Source organism: Sphaeramia orbicularis, chromosome 12 (genome assembly GCF_902148855.1).
Source record: "Sphaeramia orbicularis chromosome 12, fSphaOr1.1, whole genome shotgun sequence".
NCBI classification, from domain to species: Eukaryota; Metazoa; Chordata; class Actinopteri; order Kurtiformes; family Apogonidae; genus Sphaeramia; species Sphaeramia orbicularis.
Genome location: NC_043968.1, coordinates 59786708 through 59805372, shown reverse-complemented (window position 1 = coordinate 59805372; position 18665 = coordinate 59786708).

The following is an 18665-nucleotide window of genomic DNA, read 5'->3' as shown; positions in this document are numbered from 1 at the left end:
TCAGATATTCTTCTGCAGGGTTTTTGGCTTATTTTGTTAGGTCGCCTTTCTGCAGTGTTGGTTAATGTCAGTCGTCTCTCTGTAGTTTCAATCTGAGCCTGAGTCTTTTTTATCAGCCTGGTGATTCATCCTGTCATCAACAGAAAAGCTGAAACCAGTACCAGGAATAGTAACAATTATATTAAGCCAGTATTTTGTGGAAAGAACATTCATATTGAAAGACATGCACATAGAGCAGTGCTTCCCAACCTTTTTTGGCTCGTGACCCCATTTTAACATCACTAATTTCTGGTGACCCCAGACTTTCAAAACAGACTTTTTTTTTGCTAAAATTAATTTTTGATCATGTAATAGTTTGCTATAATATGTTGCAAATAAACATTAATTTTAGATGACATTTAGTCTATATAATGTATATTATTATGGACGGAGGCAGAAAAGCCAGGTGTAGATTACTGCACAAATGGAGAATTTTATTTTCCTTGGTCAGGATATGTACAGTCAGTCCAGCTTGGATTTACAAGGCTGACAATTAATACTGAACAAACAATAACTCGAACTATGAATTATGAAAGAGCTGCAGCATCTGAAACCGACCACAATGAACATTTGAAAGATAAACAGTACCACAGTGCTTCAGTTTCAGCTTCACGGTTTGTCATGTCTTTTATGTATTGTCTCCAAAAAAAATACAACTGGAATCCAAATGCAGACCGACACAGAGGTAATAGTTCGAATAGTCTTTATTCAAACTATATAAGGGCAACAGGTGTTCAGTTGTCCAACAAACAGTCTCAAGCAGAGTCTCTGTAGATCAGACAGGGGAAAGGCAAAAGGGGCATTGGGGACAGGAAGGAGGTCCAGTACCAGGAGAGTCAGTAGAAGCCAGAGGAGCAGAGGCAGAAGACGGGGTCAGGGACGGAAGCAGGTAAGTTACCGGGGATCAGACGAATGGACAGAATCAGGCAGACAGGTCAGGCAGGGGATCAGGTGACAGTCAGGTTCTGGAATAGATAATCAGGCAGGAACAAGGCTGGAAAGTTTCACACGGGGCTGAGGACAATCTGGCAATGAGCGAAGAGCAGAGCTGTGAATATAGGGTGTCCCATAAGTCTCCATACATAGGAGACATAATACATATGGTTCTAATATGTATTTCTTTATATTTCTTCTTTATAGTTCTTCAGCAGTGGAGGACATGCATTGAAATGTGTTCCCGACAAAATGGCAGTCATATAGAGCATATTATATAAATAAAAATGGTTTATGTCAAGAAATGTTTATTTTTCCTATGTATGGAGACTTATGGGACACCCTGTATATACACCCCACCTACTGAGCTGCAGTTTGCGCTCATAGGTGAGAGGAATGAGGCTGATGAGGAGGTGTGACAGATTTAAAGGGCCAAAGAGAGAAAAAGAGCAGAGAAACAGATGGAGATATGACATTGTCATTGTCTCTCTCAACTCACCATATATTTTTTATTACAAAGTTTTTCTTTTTTATCAATTACTAGAAATTTCAGGTGACCCTATTTGAATTCCAGGCGACCCCACATGGGGTACCGACCCCAAGGTTGAAAAACACTGACGTAGAGCAACACAGCTCAAGGGAGATCAACACAGAATTTGTCAATATACATATGTATATATTAACTCTGTAAGAGGTGGAGGAAAGACACCAACATGGTAACTGCCTCTGATAAATTATCAACACATGCTCAGCTCAGGAGGTTATCGTGCAGATAAAATGTCCTGTTTAACCAACTGCTCTCCGAGGCCATAGTCAGAATACACTATATTTCTATTGGTTGTGATGGTTCCTGTGTTGTTACACCATTGTAGAGTCAAAAACCTGTGCTGTGATGTGACTCACTGATAACACACACTCTACATGTCTGGCTCCCTAACCCTTGTATGGTGTTTGGATCTGTGGGACCCATTTACATATTTTTATTAAAAGAAAAATGATGAGTAATTTTTTTTTTGTTTTTTAATGAATTTTTTCTTCACATATCTTGATTAAATTACATTTTATTAAAAAAAAAAAATGAAAATGAGTAGCACTTTAATTCATAACTGTGATCTAGCAATGGCAAAGGCAAATATTAAACATGTAGCTTTTTATGTTGCTTGTAATTAGGATGAAGTAAACATCTGTTGAGTATTTTTACATAAAACTGTTTGATTATGCTGAATTAAAAACCCAGATGCAGCAGGGACACCACACCCACGAACACAGGCTGAACAATAAAAATCTGAACACCACACAAGGGTTAATATATATTGTTTTCTGTCACAAGATGCACATTTAAAAAAGAAGGTAATAGCAACCCTATTCAAAAAAATAAAATAAAAAAAATAATAATAATAATGTAAATTAAATTGCTGAGTGCATTTAAATTCAATCACAGTGTTGTTATGTTGACTGTATTTTTGGAGGAAGCTTAGATCCTTCAGCGTATGCACCAAGATGTTGGACATCTTTCACCAGTCTGTTGCTGCCAGCACCATCTTCTTTGCGGCTGTTTGTTGGGGTAACAGCATCAGAGCCAGGGACACCAACAGACTGGATACAATTAACAAGAAGGCTGGTTCTGTCATCGGTCTGAGGCTGGACAGTTTTGAGACTGTGGTGGACAGGAGGACACTTAAAAACCTGATCTCCATCATAGATGATGATGAGCACCCTGTCCACCACACACTGGACAGACAGTGGAACACCTTCTCCAAAAGACTCTTTCCTGCCACATTCCATAAACTCACCTCTGTCTGAGGGCTCTGCTCAGAAATCCATTTGCACTTTAATATCATTTTGCACATTCCCGCTTGGAATATTTCAATTGGTTTTACACCTTACATGTTCTGTTTAATGTACTTATTTTGTTCCCAGTTCTGTGAGACTGAGTGATGTAAGGTTTTCATGGTACTTATCTGCCATCTATTGGCCAAAGTTGGTAGTGTTTAGGGAATCTACTGATGACGTCATAAATGTTGGACTTTATTCTGCTCGGAAGAAGGACCCGGTGTTGACGCTTCCGATTTTCTCTGTTTGTTCCTGAGCCTCGAGTTGGCCTTTGAAGGCATCGTCGGTATGTTTACATTATGATATGTTATGAATGTAAATATATGAGTTTAACGTTAAAATCTGTTGGCCTAAAGCCTTGAAGTTACAGTACAAGATCGTATCTGTGTGTGTTAATGAGCTGGCTAAGCTAATCTAGCTTCAAAGCTATTTCAAAGCCTTCTGTTAGATTGAATTCTAAATGGAATTGTATTTTCATTTCTCAGTTTTACCCTACTTCAGTGACCATAAAGAGTGGACTGGAACTCGTCGTCCGTGTGGTTTATTGAGGAGGAGTTAACTAACTGTTGTCCTTGGCAAGGCGTCGGGGCAGGACAGTACAGTAAAACGACGTCTTCAGGCGGGTTAATCTCCGCGTCGGGAGCTACGCACCCAACGGAATCATCGCAACCAGGTTGTTTCCTCAAGTAAGCACAATAAAATCTACGTCAAGATGGCAGACAAGGCTTCGAACACAGGATCCATAAAGACCAGATCAAATGCATCTTTTTCATCTAAACGGTCTTCAAGCTCCTCCACTAGCAAAATAGCCGCTGCTCAAGCGAGAGCAGAAGCAGAGGCTGCAAGGACTGAAGCAGCATTTGCTGTTAAAGAGAACGAACTGAAGCTAAAGCAAGCAGAATTAGAGTTAGAAAATAAACGTTTGGAAATGTCTCTGGATAGAGTTCGCCATGAGAAAAGAGCAGCAGCTATGACAGCTAAAGCAGATGTCTTAGAGGCAGCAGTGCTAAAGGACTTTGAACAGGATTTTGATGACATTGATGTGCCAAATGACAACTCCAAAGCACGCACAAAAGACTATGTTGAAGGAGTTGCTAAATGCACTTCAGCTGAGCCCATAAACAGCGCTAGCATTCCAGACATGCTGGCCTCTGAATATGCCCATACCGTTGCCTCTCATCACACAGTAAGTAAATTACTCCCTAATCAGAACTGTACACCCCCCACACACATATCGACTACATGCCAGAAATGATACCCCACCCTGGGTTGGTGCATCAGCCTTTAGGAAATGACTACAATCACACTGCATATAACAAACCATTAGGAGATCCCCACTTACTACCCAGTCCTGCTTACCAGCAAAGAGAACCTGTGTACACTCCCTTAAATGAAAACAGAAGCATGTCAGACTTTGTTAGATTTATGGCTCGTCGGGAGCTGATCTCCACTGGGCTTATGCAGTTCAATGACCGTCCTGAATGCTATAGAGCTTGGAGAGCATCCTTCACAAACTCTATCAGAGACCTTAACCTCTCAGCTAGCGAGGAGCTAGACCTTCTGGTGAAATGGTTAGGCAAGGACTCAGCTGAACATGCTAGGCGCATGAGAACTGTGCATGTGAATCATCCAGAACATGGACTCAGAGCCGTATGGGATCGGCTCAACGAGTACTATGGTACACCAGAGATTATTGAAAGCTCCTTGTTCAAAAGGCTGGAAAGCTTCCCCAAGATTCAGAACAAAGATGGACGCAGACTAAGAGAATTGGGGGACTTACTGATGGAAATTCAGGCTGCTAAAGCTGATGGGGACCTGTTTGGCCTCAGCTATCTAGACACACCCCGTGGGGTTAACCCTATCATTCAGAAACTGCCATTCTACCTTCAAGAAAAGTGGCTTACACTAGGTTTTACCTATAAGGAACAACATAGGGCCCCCTACCCCCCATTCAGCTTCTTTGTGAACTTTGTGTGCCAGCAGGCGAGGATGCGAAATGACCCTGGCTTTGTGCTGGCGACGTCCAACAACGAACAATTTGGTCATAACAAGCCTATGTTAAAGACAGAGAATCAGAGGGCAGTAGCTGTTCTCAAGACCGGGGTGTCTCCTAGTATCTCACTCACGTCTTCTGACCCCCCAGTTGCAAGTAAGTCCACCAGCAGAGAGGATCCAGCAAAACACTGTCTGCTGCATAACAAGCCACACCCCCTGCACAAATGTCGTGGATTTAGAGATAAGCCCATAGAGGAAAGAAAGGCACTCTTAAAGCAAAATGGAGTGTGCTATAAGTGCTGCAAAGCCATACACCTGGCAAAGAACTGCACTGATGAGGTAAGCTGCGCAGAATGTGGGAGCAAGATGCACATTGCAGCGCTACACCCTGGCCCAGCCCCAAAGACCAACAACCAGGAAAACCCTGAATTGGAGAATGGCGGGGAGACTGCTGTCTCAGCCACATGCACCAAGGTGTGTGGAAAGAGCACCTCGGGACGCTCTTGTTCGAAAATATGTCTGGTGAAGGTGTATCCAGCCAACCACCCTGATGCTGCAGTCCGTATGTATGCCATATTAGATGACCAAAGTAACCGGTCACTTGCACGGTCAGAGTTTTTCACTGTTTTTGGCATCTCAGGGCAGCCCTCACCATATTCCCTGAAAACATGTGCAGGAACAATAGAGACTGAAGGCAGGCATGCACGCGGTTTCATGGTGGAACCTCATGATGGCAGCATCGCGCTTTCACTGCCACCGCTGATCGAATGCAACGAAATCCCAAACAACCACGCAGAAATCCCCACACCTGATGTTGCCAGCAGCCACACCCACTTGAAACATCTGTCAAAACACATCCCTGACCTTGATCCACAAGTTCCTATTTTGCTTTTGCTAGGCCGTGATATAATCAGAGCCCACAAGGTGCGAAAACAGGTGAACGGCCCACACGACGCACCCTACGCTCAGAAGCTAGACCTGGGCTGGGTGATTGTGGGTGATATGTGTATTGGGGACGTGCACAAGCCAGCCCTCGTGCATTCCTACTATACAAATGTGCTTAGAAACGGACGTCCTTCTCTCTTTCAGCCATGTCCAAATAGCTACACAGTGAAAGAGAGAGACTGTGACACTAAACCCCTCTCACACCCCCTCCCTCACAAACTCAATAGCATAGAAGACATAAAAGAAACTTTTAACTGTGATGTGTTTCAGACAACCAAGGATGACGACACAGAGGCCCCTTCCATGGAAGACATGCAGTTCCTGAGCATCATGGAACGTGGAGTGTACAAGGATGAGGGAAATAACTGGGTGGCTCCTCTGCCTTTCAGAGCTCCCCGACCACAGCTGCCCAGCAACCGCATGCACGCAATGGAGCGCCTCAGCTCACTGCAGCGCTCCTTCAAAAGGAAGCCTGAAATGAAAGAACAGTTCATTATGTTCATGGAAAAAATCTTTCAGAGTGGACATGCTGAAGAAGCACCCCCACTGAAATCTGAAGAGGAGCACTGGTTCTTACCATGCTTTGGGGTTTATCATCCAAGAAAACCTTCTCAGATAAGAGTCGTGTTTGACTCCAGTGCACAGCATAGAGGTGTATCTCTGAATCAAGTGCTCTTAACTGGACCAGACCTCAACAATACCCTATTAGGTGTTCTCCTTCGTTTCAGAAAAGAGAAAGTTGCTTTCTCTGTGGACATTCAACAAATGTTCCACTGCTTCAAGGTCAGGCCTGAGGACCGCAACTTTCTTAGGTTTCTTTGGTTCAAGGATAATGACTCCGAGAAAGAGATTGTGGAATTTCGTATGAATGTCCATGTGTTCGGAAATAGCCCCTCCCCAGCTGTAGCCATTTACTGCCTCAGGCGTGCGGCTCAGGAAGGCCAGAGTGAGTATGGAAAGGATGCGCAGCAGTTTGTGGGCAGAGATTTTTATGTAGACGATGGGCTGAAATCCCTTCCTACATCAGAACAAGCGATCAGTCTGCTTAAAAGGACTCAAAGCATGCTTGCATGTTCCAATCTAAGGCTGCACAAGCTGGTCTCGAACAACAAGGAGGTCATGGAAGCCTTCCCCTATGAAGATCGTGCCACTGACTTAATGGACCTGGACCTGGCTGCTGACAATCTACCGGTGCAAAGGAGCCTCGGGCTACACTGGGCCCTGGATTCAGACTGTTTCACTTACCGTGTGGAGAATGAGAGAAAACCATTTACTCGACGAGGCGTCCTCTCCACAGTGAATAGTCTATATGATCCTCTTGGATTTGTCTCCCCAGTGACGATTCAAGGAAAAGCACTCCTTCGTGATCTTACCACTGACTCTCCTGACTGGGATGCTCCGCTGCCAGCAGAAAAGGAGAAATTGTGGGACAGCTGGAGAGTTTCTCTCCAAGAACTGGAAAACTTAAGAATCCCCAGATCTTACACACACATATCCCTGTCTACAGCCAAGAGAATAGAGCTCTGTGTCTTTTCAGACGCATCAGAAAGGGCAGTTGCTGCAGTTGCCTATTTAAGATCTGTAGATGCAGATGGGCAATACTCTACCGGACTGATCTCAAGCAAAACCAGACTCTCACCATGCCCTGAACACACCATACCCCGTTTGGAGCTGTGTGGTGCAGTGATGGCAGTGAATTTGGCTGAAACCATCATCGCTGAAATTGACATCAAATTTGATGCAGTCACATTCTACACAGACAGCAGAATTGTACTCGGGTACATTTTCAATGAGAAAGGAAGATTCTACGTGTATGTGAGTAACCGAGTTCACCGAATCAGGCGAAGCACACAGCCACATCAGTGGAGGTATGTACATACACAACACAATCCTGCAGATATCGCAACATGGTCAATCCCAGCGGACCGCCTAAAAGACACAATATGGTTCACTGGGCCAGCATTCTTGTCTCAGCCTATTTACACGCTGCCTGCTGAACAGACCTTTGAACTCTTACAGCCAGAGCAAGATCCTGAGATCCGGCCACAAGTGACCACACTGTCCACAGCAGTGCTTAAACAGCTAGGCTCTCAGCGTTTCAGTCGCTTCTCACGCTGGCGTTCTCTAACAAGGGCTGTTGCTGCTTTAATTCACGTAACTCAATGCTTCAAAAAAGGAAAAAACAATGAGCAGTGTCAAGGATGGCATCATTGCCACATGTCTTTTATGGTGGATGTTCTCAATCAGAGCGCAACAGTCATCATTAAAACTGTCCAGCGCGAAGCCTTTGAAAAGGAACTAGGCTGCCTTTCATCCAACACAGACATTCCAAAGGGCAGTCCACTCTGGTCTTTGGATCCTTTCCTTGACCAAGCAGGCCTGCTGAGAGTGGGGGGACGTCTTGCAGCTGCTGACTTAGGACCCCATGAAAAGAGACCACTGATTTTACCTGGACGTCATTATGTAGCTACCCTCATTGTGCGTCATTTCCATGAACAGACACAGCACCAAGGACGCCACTTTACTGAGGGTGCCATCCGGTCTGCAGGATACTGGATACTGGGTGGCAAGAGATGTGTCAACAGAGTGATTTATGAATGCATTGTCTGTCGGAAACTTAGAGGAAAATGTGAAGTTCAAAAAATGGCTGACCTGCCGCCGGACAGACTCAGCACTGAGCCACCCTTCACTAATGTTGGCATGGATGTGTTCGGTCCCTGGGCTGTTTCTGCACGTCGCACAAGAGGAGGACAATCTGAGAGCAAGAGGTGGGCAGTTCTCTTTACTTGCTTATCTGTCAGAGCCATTCACATCGAGGTCATTGAGTCTTTGGACTCATCTAGCTTTATTAATGCACTCAGGAGGTTCCAAGCAATACGAGGGCCAGTAAAACACTTACGCTCTGACAGGGGCACAAATTTCATTGGAGCCTCTAAAGACCTTGGAATCCCTTCAAATGTTGATGGAAAGACACTGGAGAAATTTCTGTCCGAGCAGGGCTGCACATGGACTTTCAATGCTCCACACTCCTCTCATATGGGAGGGGTGTGGGAAAGAATGATAGGTGTCACGCGCCGCATCTTGGATTCGATGCTCATGCAGATGGGATCTTCCAAACTCACACATGAGGTGCTCACAACTGTCTTAGCTGAGGTCGCTGCCATTGTGAATAACCGCCCACTCGTTCCTGTGTCTACTGACCCAACAGATCCCTTCATCCTCACACCTGCGTCACTGCTGACTCAGAAGGTAGGCCCCTGTCCACCTCCAGTTGGTGAATTTGATCACAAGGACTTATTCAAGCAACAGTGGCGCAGAGTTCAAAGCCTGTCCAACACATTCTGGGACAGGTGGCGCAAGAAGTACCTGGCGACACTGCAACCTCGCAGGAAGTGGTCATCTGGCCAACCTAATCTCAAAGAGGGAAGCATGGTGCTTCTCAAGGACATTCAGTGTAAAAGGAATGACTGGCCCCTTGGCATCATCACAGATGTGTACCCCAGCAAAGATGGACGAGTACGCAAAGTTCAGCTGAGAATCGCCAGGAAGGATGGAACTAAACTACTTCTCAGACCTGTGAATGAACTGGTGTTGCTCATTTCCCCAGATGAATAAGTATGTGATGTGATTAAGGATTGGTGTGTAGGGTTTTGAAAATGTCTGAATGTCAACCAAATGAATGTATAGTTGAGTTGGTAATGACTTTATTTCAAGGTCCAGAAATGAATATGTAAAGAAAAGAAGTGAAACCCCCTGGGTATCAGGTGGGGAGTGTTCTGTTTAATGTACTTATTTTGTTCCCAGTTCTGTGAGACTGAGTGATGTAAGGTTTTCATGGTCCTTATCTGCCATCTATTGGCCAAAGTTGGTAGTGTTTAGGGAATCTACTGATGACGTCATAAATGTTGGACTTTATTCTGCTCGGAAGAAGGACCCGGTGTTGACGCTTCCGATTTTCTCTGTTTGTTCCTGAGCCTCGAGTTGGCCTTTGAAGGCATCGTCGGTATGTTTACATTATGATATGTTATGAATGTAAATATATGAGTTTAACGTTAAAATCTGTTGGCCTAAAGCCTTGAAGTTACAGTACAAGATCGTATCTGTGTGTGTTAATGAGCTGGCTAAGCTAATCTAGCTTCAAAGCTATTTCAAAGCCTTCTGTTAGATTGAATTCTAAATGGAATTGTATTTTCATTTCTCAGTTTTACCCTACTTCAGTGACCATAAAGAGTGGACTGGAACTCGTCGTCCGTGTGGTTTATTGAGGAGGAGTTAACTAACTGTTGTCCTTGGCAAGGCGTCGGGGCAGGACAGTACATTACAGTTCAGTTCTATTTCAGCACATTACAGTTATTATCCAGATTCAACCCAGATCTTCTATCATAGTTTTTAGTGTACAGTATATAGTGTTTGCTGTTATGTTATATATGTTATGTCTTAACTGATGTTTGCTGTGGTTTTATATTGTTACTGAATGTGTGTCATGCTGCTGCTACACTGTAACTTCCCAGTTTGGGATAAATAAAGTACATCTATCTATCTATCTATCTATCTATCTATCTATCTATCTATCTATCTATCTATCTATCTATCTATGTTTATTATTTTTAATATTAAAGGTATTAAAGGTGGTGGATTTTAGAAACATGTACTTTCTACTCTTATGTAAATCCTACTATAATGGACGTTTCTGTGTCTGGCGTGTGTTTGTCCAACGCGTGTGTCCGATCAATGTCCGATCGATGTTGCAGCACAGGAGGGCATACGGGTGCAATGCCGCTGTTGCACCACAGGAGGGCACTATACATACTAGCAGCACCACGGGTAGAATGCTGCTAGGATGTATATAACCTATATAGTTTTTTTTTTTACTTACTTCTATTATTATCATTTTTATACCGTTTGCCTTTTGTGCTATCTTTATGCATGCACATTTTTATTTGCCCTTTATTCTGCTGCTGCTTTGACCAGTGAAATTCCTCATTGTGGGATCAATAAAGTCTCATGTAATCTAATCTAACACTTACAGTCTCAGTTCAGACTTTTCTGTGGTGTTTTTATTGTATCAGGTTTTCTGTCAGGATGTCATGAAGTGATCCAGACCCCGTGATGGTTCCTGTCCTCTACGTCACACTACATGAGACCAAATGGCCCATTGGTGTTGTTGTTGTTGCACCCAGTGTCCATCTGTTGTTGTTCCCAAATGGACCACACGTCCAGGGTGAGATTTGTTGGGGTGGGTGGGTGGGGTCAAACCCCCCCTCTGGTTTTACATCCTTACTTCTGCTCAATGAATTTCATCCTCAGGGGGGACAACCAACCAATGTAAATAACAGGTTGCGACAGTTTTCTTCCACCTATATCCTACATTACTGGAATTAACGTTCACCTGAACCGAACATGAGGCAGTCTCAGAATTTGCAAACCAGGGGGGGTAAACGTGACAAATTGAAGGGGCCCAGCATTTGTGTGTCCAGTGGATACTAGTTAGAAGTTGTGAAAATTTCGTGTAAGATCTGCTGTATAATAGAGAAATAGAACCTGGGACTTGGATGTTGAAAGTATGTAGTTTCACTTTCACTTCACACCAGCGGTAGTTACATTAGGTATGGACCACAACCCTACTTATATAACTGCTGCCCCCACCCCCCGCTCCCACAAAACAAACAAAAAAAACCAAACATCCTCCCCTCTGTTTTTTTGACAAATTACACCCTGCCCACGTTGACCATATAAGGCTGGATTCAGAGTATTCTGAACATGCAATGCATTGTGGGTGACCCTCTCCTGCTAAGAAAATCCAACTAGCACCGGGGAGTGGTGTAAGCTTTGCACCATTATTAACCCGCCCCCCCGATAGGGTGGCAAGGGGAATTGTTACCTCCCCCAAGGAGGTTATGTTTTCATCTCGGTCAGTCGGTCGGTCTGTCTGTCTGTCTGTCTGTCTTTCAGCAAGATAACTCAAAAAGTCATGGACAGATTTTGATGAAATTTTCAGGAAATGTTGATACTGGCACAAGAAACAAATGATTAAATTTTGGTGGTGATCGGTGTGTGTATGTGTGGGGGGGCTGGTCTGCCGTGGCAGAGGTCTGCGCTCTCCGAGGGCTTTTTTGGTTTTTGGTTTGTCTATTTTTTTGTTTGTTAACACTCTAGCAGTAAAATGTTTGGTTGAATTCATACCAAAATGTGTTTATAGATTGCCAGTGACCCAAAATAAATGTGATTACATTTTGGGAAAAGTAGGTTAAAATTCAATGTTTTAATCAATTTTCAAAATCTTCTTTTTTCGCCATTTATTTAAAATGAGTGAAATTTCAAATGTCCTTAAAAACATCAATTTTGTTTTAATTTACTTAAAACTTGGGACATACATATAGGTTTGTTGTGCCTGGCACCAATTATTATTATTATTTTTTTTTTTGGCTCTGTTTCTTTAATAACTGTATCCATAAATGTCTGTTCTAAACATCCTTGTTTTAGTCACACATTTACCAGAACACACCCCCTTCATATGCTGTGTCTCCTGTATTTTCTGACACCTGGTCCTGTAAACATAATCTGTCACACTTGGATTAAAGGCCCAGCATGCATTGCCAGTGCTGGACTGTGGCAGCTGTGGTCAGTGACAAAGTGACTGACAGACAGAGGGAATTCTCAGTATCAGTCACAAACCAACGTTCTGTTTCAGCTCCTCCATCAGGGCTGAGCCGCACTCAGAACAGCTGGTGGCTGATAATCACACCAGGATATTGTGGCTGCACTGTTTGATGAGGGCCGCCCTCACTGAGTCCAGATGTGTTTCACAGATTACACCCACCCAAGATACAATATGTGGACAAAAGAATTGGGACATGTTGAATTCAGGTGTTTCTTTTCTAACGGGGGTCTGGGATTCAAAACAATAATGATAAATGTCATAATGTAGTTTTATATAGTGGTAATATCATTGCACTGGTTAGTTTTGTTTAAATTGTTTTCTTTGCTTCCAAAATGTCTCAGAGATGGTTTTTATTTAATTTCTCTCAAAACGTTTTTTTTTTTTTTTTTTCGATCCATGACTATTATTTTAAATGCTCTACCTTTAAATTTCTAAAATATTTTTTTATTATGTTTGATCATGAGAGATTTCTGGATTGGAGGACTAGATTTTAGATCGGTGGTGGACAGAAACAGTATGTGTGTGGTGTGCTGTGTTGAAATGATCAGAGCACACCACACACAGTCCGATCAGAACTGTTCACAGTCCAGTCAAAACTGTGTCTGACTTTTTACCTTCTTGTGTGGGGTCTGTAACGGATACAAAATCTCTTCAGATTTAGAAAATCCTTATGAGTGTTCCTCACTTAAAATAATCTGATGTTTACCATCCTTGGTCAACAAGGGGGAAAATCGGGACAAAAACAACCCTATTATCTTTATGTGTGTACTCCGCTTTAAGAGATGTAGCCATGATGTGTCCCAATACTTTTGTCCATATAGTTTATAAACGCCAATATTTCCTTAAAGTTTTAGTTAGAATTGTGGTAGAAAATTATTATTAACAGTCAGAGCATGAAAAATATTTCAGAAATTTAGAGGTAGAACATTGAAAATCACAGTCATGGATAAAAAAACAAAACACAAAATCAATGTTGAGAAATTAAGTAAAAACTATCTCTACTATCTACCCCTATTGTTTTGTATCTCAGAACCGTTAGAATAGAAACACCTGAATTCAACATGTCCCAATATTTTTGTCCATATAGTATAAGATGAAGTGTGTTTTCAATGGAAGCAACACTGTGGTTAGTCACTGAGATTAGTTACTGAAATCTGAGGATGATGAACTTCAGAGATAAATCTGTGTGTTACCACCATAAATATATGTCCAACTGAGATCAAACCGTTTACGATACAGCGGTGTCTTAGTTTGTGTTCATTGTTACTGTTGAGTCTTATACCCCGACTGACCTCCACACTTCTGTTTAACCCTGTAAAGCCTGAACCATTGAATCACTCACAGAATTTTCCAGTTCTTTGAAACTGGAGCCTTTATTGGTCCTTCAGAACCACCCCCCCCCCAAAAAAAGTTTTCAAATATCAGTTTCCATGCATGAGTTTCAATTTTGGATCATATATTTCAATCATGGGGAATCAAGATGGCCGCCAGCTCAGTTCTCTGTTTGTTTGCTTGTTAGTGTGCTTTGAATTTTATCTATTTTTGTCTTTTTAGTGTGTGTTTTTTATTTCTAAATAATTTTAAATGCTTGCTTTGTGTGTTTGTTTGTTTGTTTGTTTGTTTGTTTGTTTGTTTGTTTGTTTGTTAGCAAGATAACTCAAAAAGTTATGGATGAATTTGGATGAAAATTTCAGGAAATGTTGATACTGGCACAAGGAAGAAATGATTAAATTTTGGAGATGATCGGGGGAGGGGGACACGACTGATCTGCCTCAGTGGAGGTCTACGCTCTCCATGTGCTTTTCTTGTTGTAAATGAGCAGCTGTAAAATAAAGTAATAATAATAATAATTTTGAAAAATGATACATCAAGTCTCAGTGCTCAAATATTATTATTTTCGAACAAACAAAAACATAATATTACATAAACATATCTAACAAATTGGTAATTTATTTTCAAAATTGACAAAGTTCTGCCTCTTTCCTCATTTATGACAGTCTAGTAGTGTCACTGGAATGGCCACTGGTGAACAAATTCCTCCCCTCTGGTGGATTATCTGTGTATTGCATGTATCTAATTGTATAGAGGGTATGCACGTGACGTCACCGCTAGCGGAAGTCACCACGGTTCCACCCACTGAGTGGCAGAAAGAGGGAGATGAGTGGCAGCGTTGGCTTCAATACCGCCTAAACTTAAGAACAATATTGAATTAAAATGGGGAGGAGCTGTTGTGCAGTTGATTGTATGAACAGGTTTGAAAAGCAGTCGGAGCTATCGTTTTACAGACACCGAAAGGCAAAGAAAAGAGAAGTAGATGGATCCAGGAACCCAAACCTAGATTTGTGGATCCTGTTTGGTGTCAGGTCACATTAATTTATGCTGTATATTTGGGTAAAATCAGACCTTAAATGACGTATTGTTTTGGCTAACCTTACTTCTTAGTAAAGCTCTTGGTTTCCTGATCAGATCTTTCATGGTTTTTGTCTTCATTTTGTGATTTCGAACCTTGTGCTCCGACATGATTAGTAAACTAACTTAAACTGAAGCTAAACCAGTTTTTCAAATATGGGGGAACTGGAGAATAAAGCTAGACAGAGTATTAGGGCCACATGAGAAAATAAAAACACTTGTCACTATGAGAATAAAGTCATAAAATATTGATATAAAACCCATAATTTAACGATAAAGTCAAATACAAAAAGAATCACAATGTTATGAGAATAAAGTCGTAGTTACAAAAAAAACTCATAATTTAACAAAAATGTCATTTGTTTATGAGATTAAAGTCATCATATTCTGACAATAAAGCCATAATATTACAAGAATAATGTCGTAATTTAAAAACAGGTGGGGAAAAAATATCATAATTTACCAGAATAAAGTTGTACCCTGCTGGTCCACAGCAGAAGTATCTGTGTTGTATAAAGTACTTGATATTAACTAGACTTAAATCTCCTCAGTACCAGTAGATCATGCATATATTCACTGGGGTCAGTACACGGTCTACTGTAAATGCACTTTGGATCAGCTGGTTCTGGGCCCTAGTTTTGGACCCTGGTTGTCAGTAATGATGAAACCATGTATATTGTTTCAGGTAAAACTAGCGATGATCCCCTACACCCTGGATGTCAGGATATGCGATTTCTGTCCATATGTCAATGTTTGTGGACCACTTGTTCTTTGGTAGCTCGTACAGATCCATGTCCAGTCCAACTGTCCTTAATTTAATTTCATATTTCACATTTTCCAGGTTTCGCTGTGTTTACTGCTATACTCCGTCATGTTGAGCAGGTTGGTTTTTGCCATTCAGTCTGATTTAGTAGCCTGGGGGGGGGAGTGACATATGTGCATACCCTCTATACTTCAGGTTTTCAAGAAAAAAAAAAAATCACACTGATCATGTAAAGGGCTTCAAAACTATGCATCAAATATGATACGTTTGGCGTTATAGGGTTAACTCTGGGCTGGTGATGGAGAGGTGTGCATGTGGGAGGCACGCAGCAGGCATGCAGGAGGTGAACCATTTCCACAAAAGGAAACACTACGCAGATCCAAACAGACCGATCATCACCTGCCTGATCGTGTGATTCAGTTCTTTGACGACACTTCCCATTTTCAGCATGTAGCTGTCACCTGTTATTTCACACAATGAGGAGGGAATTGGAAACACACAAATAGTGGAAAGGAACAATTGTGGCAACGTGGCATCGTAGCTGGTCTGGTCCCTGGGCTGTGGCTGTGTTGCTAGGGGTGCTGAAGGTCGTGTGTGTGTGTGTGGGGGGGGGGGGGGGGGGTGATGGTGAGCTCCCCTCTTTGGGCTCTGTGTGCTTGGCTATTATAAATATTAAATTATTTAACCCACTGTTGTATTGTAGCTGCCTCCACCAACTACCGCCGCCATAATAATACTAGCAAATTAGACTATTGGTATTATTATGATATATTTTGTGTTGTTGTTATTATCATTATTACAGTGATTATTATTTCCGCCCTCACTCCCCCCTCTCTCTTTCTCACTTTCATTCACACTCCCCTCTTCCCCTTTTCCCTATCACCCCTAATCAGTCTATATTGTTTAGCTGCTCTTTACATTTATCATCTTTTTCACTGTAATATGATGTTGTTGTAGTTTGTCATTACTCTGTCGTTGCTGTTGTTTTTTGTTTGTTTACTTGTTTGATTTTCCTTTTGTTTATGTGTTGTTGTTGTTTTTCGGTCCACAATGTCCTGTTAACTATTACTAATAAAGAGAAGAGAAAAAAAAGAATAGTCATGGCAACTGAAATAATCACACATGATGAGATGTCTGGGCTTTATTATTGAAAGAGCGTCATTGGGCTTCTGTGATAAGGTCTATTTGAATCAAAACCTGGACCTGCGAAGTTCGGCTCAGACAGTTGAACTCTCCTCATACGATAATTTCCAGTAATGTGCAATAATCCTGCAATAATCTTCTGTCCTGCGATAACAACGCAATATTTATTGAATATTTATCAAAATATAAATGCACTAAATGTTTGAGTCCATAGATATACACACTGTTTCATAAATATATACATACATATTGTTTCATATATATATGTATACTGTATCATATATACAGTGTATACATACTGTTCATAGCTATATATACTGTTTTAAACCGTCACATACTGTTAATATTGTGAATATTTTGTCTATTTATATTTCATGTGTATTTTTTTTATTATGCTCTATTCTTATCTTACTTTGAAAATTTTTGTATTCTATTTTCTTATCTTATTTTCATTTTTTGTAATTTTAAATAAGCTCTATCCTTGTTTTCTGAAGTGGGCCTATTGGGATTTTATTAATGCTGTTGCACTGACTGAAGTACCACTCCTAATTTCAGTGTACACACAGTGACAATAAAGGCTGTTCTATTCTATTCTATTCTATTCTATTCTATTCTATTCTATTCTATTCTATTCTATTCTATTCTAACAGACACAATGCTCGTTCACTCTTCCACATATGGTGGTTTATTTCTCCAGCTCCAGTTGTGGTTTTAGTTATTACTCTGGGCCTCTCTTCTGGAGTTGATTTTCTTGATACATTTTTTTTTTTTTTTTTTTTTTTGTAAATTGGTTTCAAGCATAGCCTCAGTCACTCATCTCCACATTGCATGGGGAGATGCCACCCTCAGCACATAAGGAAGTGTGTTTCTTGTTCATTTAAATGAATCAACCTTTTTCAACTATAGAACTGACGTATTACCATTTAACTGCCTCTTACTGCATGTGGTTTCCTGCATGTTTCATGACCAGAGTACATCAGTCTTCATTACCCTTTTGGCCCTTTGTTCCTGTCTGACATATAGCTGATGTCGGTGCTGTAAATCTGCATTCTCATGTTTGATATCCAAAGTTTTTCCAGGCCTCATTGCATAATCACAGACTCCAGAAGATCTGTGTCATTATTTATTCTCTCTCCAATCTTTGAGTATTATTTTCAGGAGATCTGCAGGTCGCTCCAACCTTTCCATTAATAGCAGCAAAGTCTGCCTGTCATCCATCAGAGCTGACCCATATCTGCAGACTTCATCCTCCAGCCGTCCTCCCGTCTGCACGGCCGCACGTAATGGAGAGGAATGAACTTCCATTACAGTCACACAAACACCCAATGAAGATGTTTAATGAAGATTAAAGTCCACCGACAAGAGCTGCACTAAAGGTCTTTTTAAGGAAAATATTAAACTGCAGCTGCAACTAATGTTAAAGGATGCAGAGGTGAAGTTTAAGGAAGTTTGGTTCATTTTATAATAAAAGGCCTTAACCCTTTTAGGATAATTGTGTCTCTGGTGATGAGTTTTTACATCCACCATCAGTCAAATTATCATAACTCCTGAACTGTTCGCTACTGACAAAATCGAAATGTCATCTGTAAACTGAGATTGGGTTCTTTCTGTTGCTATACATTAGGGTAGAGGCCTGCATTGCCTGAAGGGGAGGAGTGGAAGTGGGCAGAGCAGAGAGCAGCAGAATGCAGTCAGTGAGAGAGAGAGATGGAAGATTTTTATTATTTTTAGCAGCATTTTAACAAGGTTTTAGCCGTGTTTCTGTGCTGAATTCTTGTAAATAATTGTATATAATAGTGATTGTGCTGTTTTGGAGTGTTCTGCCAATGTGTTTTGCCAAGTTTTTGTTGAGTTTTTCAGATTTTTTCACTGTTTTTATCTGTATTTTTCTGGTTTGCATAATTTGTTTGTTCGTTCACATGTTTATTTCAAACCTGCTACCAC